Source organism: Bison bison, unplaced genomic scaffold (assembly GCF_000754665.1).
Source record: "Bison bison bison isolate TAMUID 2011002044 unplaced genomic scaffold, Bison_UMD1.0 scf7180017864376, whole genome shotgun sequence".
In the NCBI taxonomy this organism is placed as follows: Eukaryota; Metazoa; Chordata; class Mammalia; order Artiodactyla; family Bovidae; genus Bison; species Bison bison.
In genome coordinates, this window is record NW_011494948.1 from 414,245 (window position 1) to 423,384 (window position 9,140).

Genomic DNA, 9,140 nt, shown 5'->3' on the forward strand with positions numbered 1-9,140 from the left:
TTGAGAGTCCCTTGGACTGCAAGGAGATCCAACCAGTCCATTCTGAAGGAGGTCAGCCCTGGGATTTCTTTGGAAGGAATGATGCTAAAGCTGAAACTTCAGTACTTTGGTCACCTCATGCAAAGAGTTGACTCATTGGAAAAGACTGCTGCTGGGAGGGATTGGGGGCAGGAGGAGAAGGGGACGACAGAGGGTGAGATGGCTGGATGGCATACTGACTGGATGGACGTGAGTCTGAGTGAACTCCGGGAGTTGGTGATGGACAGGGAGGCCTGGCGTGCTGCGATTCATGGGGTTGCAAAGAGTTGGACACGACTGAGTGACTGAACTGACTAATTCATGAAAGAGGATTATTTTGGATGTGACTCTTTAAAAGTTACGTTGTTGCTCTATGTTTTCAGATATACAGTGGCTTCAACTCCTGTGGTTTTTATGAATTGGTCTTCCATATAAACTTTAAAACATTTTAAATTTAATTTTTGCTTTATATTGGATGAACTTGGGCAAACACTGGGAGATAGTGAGGGACAGGGAGGCCTGGCGTGCTTGGAGTCCATGGGGTCACAAAGAGTTGGGCACGACTTACTGATTGACAACAACAATAAATATTTGATTTACAATGTTGTGCTAGTTTCAGGTGTATAGCAAAGTGATTCAGTTACATATATTTATTCTTTTTCAGATTATTTTCACATGTAGGTTATTACAGACTGTTGAGTAGAGTTCTGTGTGCTATACAGTCATATTCGTATGTGCTCCATTGTGTCCGACTCTTTGCAACTCTGTGTACTGTAGCCCACCAGGCCCCTCTGTCCATTGAATTCTCCAGTCAAGAATAGTGGAGTGGGTTGCATTTCCTACTCGAGTGGAACTTCCTGACCCAGGGATGGAACCCATGTCTCTTATGTCTTCTGCATCGGCAGGCAGATTGTTTACCACTGTGCCACCCGGGAGGCCCTTAAGTCCTTGTTGATTAGATAGTTGATGTATAATAGTGCATGTATGTTAATCCGAACCTCTTAGTTTCTGCGTCCCCGCCCCCGCTCCACTTTTCACCTTTATAAGTTTGTTTTCTAAGGCTATGAGTCTATTTCTGTGAGTCTTTAAAGTAAAATATATTCTAGATTCTTCTAGTTTGTATTATAAGTTACTGTGGGAAAATAAGGAGCAGAATAATGTATCCTCAAATCCCTTTTGTTGATGACTTTATTTTTGTATATTTCTGTCCAGTTTTAGTTGTTAATTTGGCATCTCTACTTGTTAACAACAGGCCAAACTGTGATCAGTGATCTTTTCTCTCAGCTCTGCTCCTCTGAGTTTTTCATCCTTCTCACCACATTTTAGCAGTTAACTTGGGAAACCTGAGAGTTATCCCAGACACCTCATGGCTTACTCCTTGCTTTTTTTTTTTTTCCTCAGTCCTTGCTTTTGTACCATCACCAAACCTTGTCACTTCTGCTTAGATCTTCTAGGGTCTATCTGGTACCATTTCTGTATTCACTCCAGCTCCCTTGATATCTCTTCTCTACTCAGTAATCTTTTAAAATGCAAACTGTATCATTCTAATGACCCTCAGGACATTTAAAATTCCTGCATTATCTCTTCATACTCCAAGCTCCTCCCTAAGCCTTATTTAGATGGTTCTGCCTTTCAACCCACTAGCTTTTCATTTCCCCATTCTATACAGACCTTTGCTGGAAGTGCCATTTTCTTATTTTAAAGGTTTAATTAATTAAGCAGTTTGGCTCTGGTGAGTGTGTGTTGCTGCACGTGGGCTTCCTCTGGTTGCGGAGGGTGGGGGCTTCTGTTCGTTGTGGTTGTGTGGGCTTCTCGTTGGGGGGGCTTCTCGTAGGCGCGCGGGTTTCAGTAGTCGCGGTGCAGTCTTAGTTGCCCTGCAGCATGGGGGAATCTTTCCAGACTAGGATTGAACTGATGTCTCTTGCATTGCAAGGCAGATTCTTATCTGCTGCACCACCAGGGAAGTCCCTGATTGTGCCATTTTCTGCCAGGCAGATTTTTCCTTCCCGCTTCCTTTCCGAGTACATCTTTCTGGTCTGCTTGAGTGCAGTTTCTTAGACAATCCTGACCAGTCACCCTACCTCTTCCTCAATCTAAATCAGCTTCCCTAATGACAAGCAATCTTAATTTACTTAACTTTTTCCTTCCATAACATTTAGCAGTATATAATTTTATATTTATGCAATTATTTGATAATTTGTTTATAAACTGAAAGAATTCTACAAGGGCAGGGACCAGGTATTTTTATTTCACTTATATCACACCAGCGCTTTGTTGTCTCACAGGCATTATAGTACAGGTGCTCAGTAAACCTTTGTTATACAAATTAATGGTATTTACATACATGACAAAATTCAGGAAATTAAAATCAGGCACACGGTAGGAAATATGTTTTACGCATCCTGACCCCCTCCCCACGTGTAAAACTGAAACAGGAATTCCACAGAACAGTACTTTGCCGCCTGTACTGTACTCTGATATTTTCTGTTGTTCTGTTTCACATGTTATAAAAAGACTGATAGATACCATCTACTAGCTCAGGTAGGCCTGCTGACTGCAGTTTGAATAGCAGAAATTTAAGGCAATCCTAGGGAAATGCTTCATTTCCATTAGCCCCTCCCCACCTTTTAAACACAATTAAGTATTTTCTCCGTCTTGTCTGATGAAGTATAGCTTTAAATACGACCTCCCAACCCCCTCCGCACATTTAAAATTAGCTATTGCTGAAAGCTAGTTTTTCTTAGACGTTCTGGCCTCCCTCATTCTCAGAGGAGGGTTGCTTAAGGTCAGATTGAGAACAATCTACACCTGACTTATTTAGGTCTTCTCTTCCGAGTTTTTTCTGGGCCACTAATAGCCAGCACTCTTTCACCCTGCTTCCCTGAGCTCATTAGAGGTGTGTTTTAAGGCTGGCCGCTCATCAATTTTGTTTTCTGAATTTCTCACAAACCAACAAAAAAAGATTACAGAAACGAAAACACAGGGATCAAGGCAAACCAGTAAGTATTTGTGAACGTATGAATTAAGGAGCCTGGCTGGGCACCCGTGTCGCATTCAGCTTATCACTCCTGCTGATTCCTAGGGCTGTGATTCTCGTTTGCTCACTTTTCAAAACCGTGTGGAAAAGGCTTGGTGCTGTTTAGCCCCACCATGAAATGTTGATCTCCACTCTCTTTTGCCAACTACATATTGGAAATAACCTAAGTGCCAAGCACAGGGATATTTTAACTGAACTCTATGCTGTGACAGAACTTTTGGGGGATTTCATATTCCTGTTCTCATTTTCAGCATTGCAGGTTCAGGAATCTGAACTTTTCCCAGTGATCCAGAGTATGTCAGGCATTGGAGGACTAAAGTCCTCAGTGTCACTCCCTTATCAAACTCACAAGAACCAGAACTCAAACCCAAGGCATACATGTTCTTTGTTCTTCAGGGCTCTTTCTGGAAAGTCTGGCCTGTGGGAAACACATTATTTGATGACAGGCAGGTCCTGAAGGTGGATGTTGCAAGGAGGCATCATCTGGATGGGGTATTTTCTACCTGCTGGGCTTCTCTTGACCCTTAGAAGTACTCACTTCTGAACATTCTTCCTGCAGATCCATTTTTCCTGTTGAAGGATGTTAAAGAAGAAAGCAAATTCCTTCACTTTGGCTCTCTTTTTATCTCCATCTTTTAACTCCTTTTTTCCACTAGACATTTAACTTCTAGTCCTGAGGACATCCCTTTGTTTCTCTGATTGGACGTCAGTCTCATTGCTTTGATTCTGTTTAGGGAGTCCATCAGGTACTCAGCAAGGTCACAAGCATCCCTTTGACTGGTACTGTTGAGGCTTATTTTTTTTCCCCTGCTGGTAGCATATCTCATTCATTTTGCTTTTATTTAATTTTCAAAAGGAAGCCTTATCTAAAATTTGGTCACTTTACTGAGAACTGTCAGCCTACAACATTCAGGCAGCTCTCATTTAGCAGGAAGAATCAGGCTCTGAGATAGGGAAATTCATTTTTCATGCCTTTTTGATAACTTTATTTGTTTTTTTATTTAAAATTATTATTTATACTCATGTCTAAAGAAATATTTATTAGTTTAATAATAATCTAATGCAAGATATACAACAGTGTATAAAATTAAGAAGGTATAAATGGGTAAAATGTACATATTCTCACCTTTGGCCATCAGATAGGCAGTTTCTTTTTTTGGTTAACCATCATTAAAACTGTTTCTTTTAGGGCTTTTTAGACATAGTCTATATATTCTTTATAAGATACTCTATACAACCATATATAGATATTCTATATATATAGATCGATCTATAGATATAAATATAGATAAGATATTCTATACAACATTATATTCTATACAACCTGGGAAGCCACGGCTCAGTAGATAAAGGATCTACCTGCAGTGCAGAAGACGAAGGAGATGCAGGTTCGATCCCTGGGTCAGGAAGATCCCCTGGAGGAGGGCTTGGCAACCCGCTACAGTATTCTTGCCTGGGAAATCCCATGGACAGAGGACCTGGTGGGTTACAGTCCATGGGGTTACAGAGAGTCAGACACAACTTAGCGACTAAATAATACAAGCATATATGCATATGTATATCTTTTAATACAAATGGTAGTATCTATACTTATTTTTCTTTTCATTTAACTGTGTACCTTGGATGTGACCATCCCCTCCCACCTGGTTTTATTAAGATATGATTGACATAGAGCACTGTATAAATTTAAGGTGTACAGCATAATGATTTGACTTAACATACATCATGAAACAATTACAACTGTAAGTTTAGTGAACATCCGTCATTTCATATTGATACAACATTAAAGAGATAGAAAAAGAATTTTCCCTGTGGTGTGACTCTTAGGATTTACTCTCTTATCAACTTTCTTATAGAATGTATATCAGTGTTAATTATCTTTATCATGTTGTATGTAATATCCCTAGTACTTATTTATCTTGTAACTGAAAACTTGTACCTTTTGACTATTTTCATCTAATTTCCCCTATCCATCCCCTTGGGAGAGATTTTAAAAACATGAATGCATATGTTATTGTTCAGTTGCCTGCTGCTGCTGCTAAGTCGCTTCAGTCGTGTCTGACTCCGTGCAACCCCATAGACAGCAGCCCACCAGGCTCCCCCGTCCCTGGGTTTCTCCAGGCAAGAACACTGGAGTGGGTTGCCATTTCCTTCTCCAATGCATGAAAGTGAAAAGTGAAAGTGAAGTTGCTCAGTTGTGTCCGACTCTTTGGGACCCCATAGACTGCAGCACACCAGGCCTCCCTGTTCCTCACCATCTCCTGAAGTTTGCCCAAGTTCATGTCCATTGCATTGGTGATTCCATCCAGCCATCTCATCCTCTGATGCCCTCTTGTCCTTCTGCCCTCAATCTTTCCCAGCATCAGGAACTTTTCCAGTGAGTTGGCTGTTGGCATCAGATGACCAAAATACTGGAGCTTCAGCTTTAGCATCAGTCCTTCCAGTGAGAGTATTCAGTGTTGATTTCCTTTAAGATTTACTGGTTTGATCTCCTTGCTGTCCAAGGGACTCTTAGAAGTCTTCTCCAGCTCCGCAGTTCGAAGACATCAATTCTTTGGTGTTCTGTCTTTATGGTCCAGCTCTCACAAACGTACGTGACCACTGGGAATACCACAGCCTTGACTATATGGACCTTTGTTGGCAGAGTAATGTTTCTGCGTTTCAACACACTGTCTGGGTTTGTCATGGCTTTCCTGCTAAGAAGCAATTGTCTTCTGATTTCATGGCTACAGTCACCATCTGTGATGATTTTAGAGCCCAAGAAGAAGAAATCTGTCACTACTTCCACCTTTTCTCCTTCTATGAATATGTATAGAGCTTCTTTTTCAGAATGATTATACAATATTGCATTGTATAATGATAATTGTATATATGATAATTTATTTAACCAGTGCAGTATTGAAAGTCATTTAGGTTCTTATACAATGATCTATTTATGTGCCATTACCTCCGTTTAAAAAAAAAAAACTTATTTGTTTGACTGTGTTGGGTCTTAGTTACATCATGCAGGATCTTTCCTTGTGGTGCATGAACTCTAGATGTGGCTTGCAGGCTTAATTACCCTTTGGCATGTGGGATCTTAATTCCCGGAGCAGGGATTAAACTTGTGTCCCCTCCATTACAAGGCAGATTCTTAACCACTGGACCACCAGGGAAGTCCCACATCAATGTTTTAATTGTCATAGCTTTATAATATGTATATATATAAAAGAGTCAGATTTTACAGAACATTTTTAAAAATTAATTTTATTTCTTTATTTATGGCTGCACTGGTCTTTGTTGCTGCTCAGACTTTTCTCTAGTTTTGACAAGTGGGGCTGTTCTCTGACTGAGGTGCTCAGGGTTCTCATTGTGGTGCCTTCTCTTGTGTAAGAATTGATGCTTTTGAATTTTGTTGCTGGAGAAGGCTCTTGAGCGTCCCTTGGACTTCAAGGAGATCAGACCAGTTAGTCCTAAAGGAAATCAACCCTGAATATTCATTGGAAGAACTGATGCTGAAGCTGAATATCCAACACTTTGGCCACCTGATGTGAAGAGCTGACTCATTGGGAAAGACCCTGGTGCTGGGAAAGATGGAAGGCAAAAGGAGAAGAGGGCGGCAGAGGATGAGAGGGTTGGATAGCATCCCTAAGTCAATGGACATGAGTTTGAGCAAACTCTGGGAGATAGTGAAGGACAGGGAAGTCTGGCGTGTTGCAGCCCATGCAGTGGCAAAGAGTTGGACATGATTTAGCCATTAAACAACAAAATTACCCATTTTAGCCTTGTGTCTTAAGGATTTTAAAGCTTGTCCCCCCCACCCCCTGCATTGCGATCAGGAACAGTTTAAGTAACATTGGGTTATGTTTCTTAAAAATTGAGCATAATTCTGTGAAAACATCTGGGCTTGGTGTTGCAAATTTATTCTTAATTTAGTGGGCTTTGTTTGTTTGTTTTTGTGGTAGCAGGAGAGCTGAGTAAAGACATCAGTTATGTTTCAGGTCTGAGTCTGGGGTAGACTAAATGTGCAATCATTGTACCTACTTGCTGTTGGGTTTTAGGATCGGGATTTTTATTTCTGAGCCTTAGTCTCACAATTTCACAGAAAACTTTAAAGAATGGAAATGAGATACTGTATGTAAAAAGCACAGTAAAGAACCAAAAAATGCAGGGCTTTTTTGATTTTTCCTTTTAAAGGTTCATTTTAATAAGACAGTTGTATTTTAAGAGTTGTCAGTGAGCATAGTTCTCGGTCTCATACTGTTGAGAAGCAGATAGACTGCCTCCCCTGAAAGACCAGGCAAATGGAGAAAGACTGGGTACATGGAGACATTTGTTTTGCTGTTAAACAACAAAAATTATGAGTCCAACAACCAAAGGTGGCCCAGCTGAAGTTCTTTTTTTGTGAACATTAATGAAGGTTTGGCCTTATTTATTAAGCCATATTTTATAATCAGTAAGAAGCATTGGGTAGCAGATTATGATTTTTTTCTTTGTGCTTGTATCATGATTGTGTTTATTATAATTTAAAGATTTGTTATCTTGAAAATTAAACTCATCTAAGACACATGGGAAATATTTTTAGATGCATTTGCATGTCAAGGCAGCCCTGTACTGGTATCAAGATTAAGAGAATAAATGATTGATAAATATCTGGGCAAGGTACTGTGCCAAACCTGGCGTGTAGGATGACTATCTAGCAAATCCTTCTCCATAGCGGTTGATCTTTCAGATGGGAGTTGCTCCAAAATGTGCAGATTACCATAACTCTTTACAGTAGTGTTTCTTTCGCTCATTAACAAATGAAACAAGCAAGGACCATCAGGCTACTGTTTCTGATGTTTTCCAAACTGTTCTCCTCCCACCCCCAGTATAGCTGATATTGCGTGTGGCTTATGTGATTGTGAATCTTACGGACTATAATTTCAAAGTTTGCATATGAATATATTTTCAAAAGCTTGCATATAGATATGTTCTCACAAGAGTTTAAAATTTGACTTTCATTTTAATATTTGAAACTAAGAACGTAAGAGTAATTTACATGGCGTCCGATGAGTCCTTTTCATAGGCAGTCTCAGATGTAAAGATTACTCGGGCTTCACTGAAGAGTTGGCAGCAACATGTGTTTTACCCTGTGTGTCAACCAGGCTCTGGGATCTGGGCTGGGGCATTGTGGAGGGTGGTGAGGGGCTGGCTGACCTGCTGGCCTGCAGAGGGCGCCAAGAAGCCACAGCAGGTGTGTGGGTCCTGGGCACCTCTGGCCCTTCCTCTCAAGTGGCCCCTCTTCCCTAAGTTCCCCGAGGAAGACAATCCAAGCCTAGTCAGCTTTTAGTTAGAGCTCACAATCATATGAAATACAAGTTTTAGAAACTATTGAAATCTCTTAAACAGTTATGCTTGTCAATCCTTGTCACCCTGCTGCATAATAATAGAGATTTAGAAAGTACATCAAGTTTCTAAATTCTTCTTACTCATAGGAGAACAATCCTTTTTTCCCCTTTCAAGCAGAAATATTGGTTGGCATTGATCGCCTAATTTTGGGGGTTTGTCAGGACCCAAATTTTAGTGTAATTTTCCTAAAAATTGGAATTAACAGAGAATTAAGGTTTTTCCCTTAATTCATATGTGTTGAAAATTGCTCAGAATTTCTGTTTAGCCTTTTTCATGTCACAGATCTCTCATAATCAGATAGAAGGTCAAGTTTCTATGTTTTAAAAATGGTTTTTCTCCTTAGAAATTTTAAAGCACTTTCGTTCCATGTTTAAAGGTTTTATTGATATGCTGATAAGAGATTACTTTGGCTTCAAATTAAAAATAGGTTTGTAAGGAGAGTCCAACAGTAAAGAAAACATTGGTCACTTAAAATTAACATTTTCTAAATTCTTAAGATAAATTTAATGCTACAATGATACTTTCTTTGTCTTGTGATCAGTTTATCATGTACTTTCCTATTGAAAGAATTTAATTTTTTGCTTTCTTCTAAAAGAGTATTTAGTACCAAGTCTGCATTTATTGAATATATTTACTGATTTTTTTCCTTTTCTTTGTCTTCTCTGTACCTTTGACAAATTGAATCATAAAATCTGATGACACTTTCCTGCACTGC

The 9,140-nt window shown here is 39.8% G+C and overlaps 1 protein-coding gene across 4 annotated transcripts in view; it reads left to right on the top strand.

The window, feature by feature from the left end:
* Positions 1-9,140, top strand: part of KDM4C (lysine (K)-specific demethylase 4C) — a 411,252-nt gene that overhangs the window by 4,877 nt on the left and 397,235 nt on the right. The window lies entirely within an intron of this gene.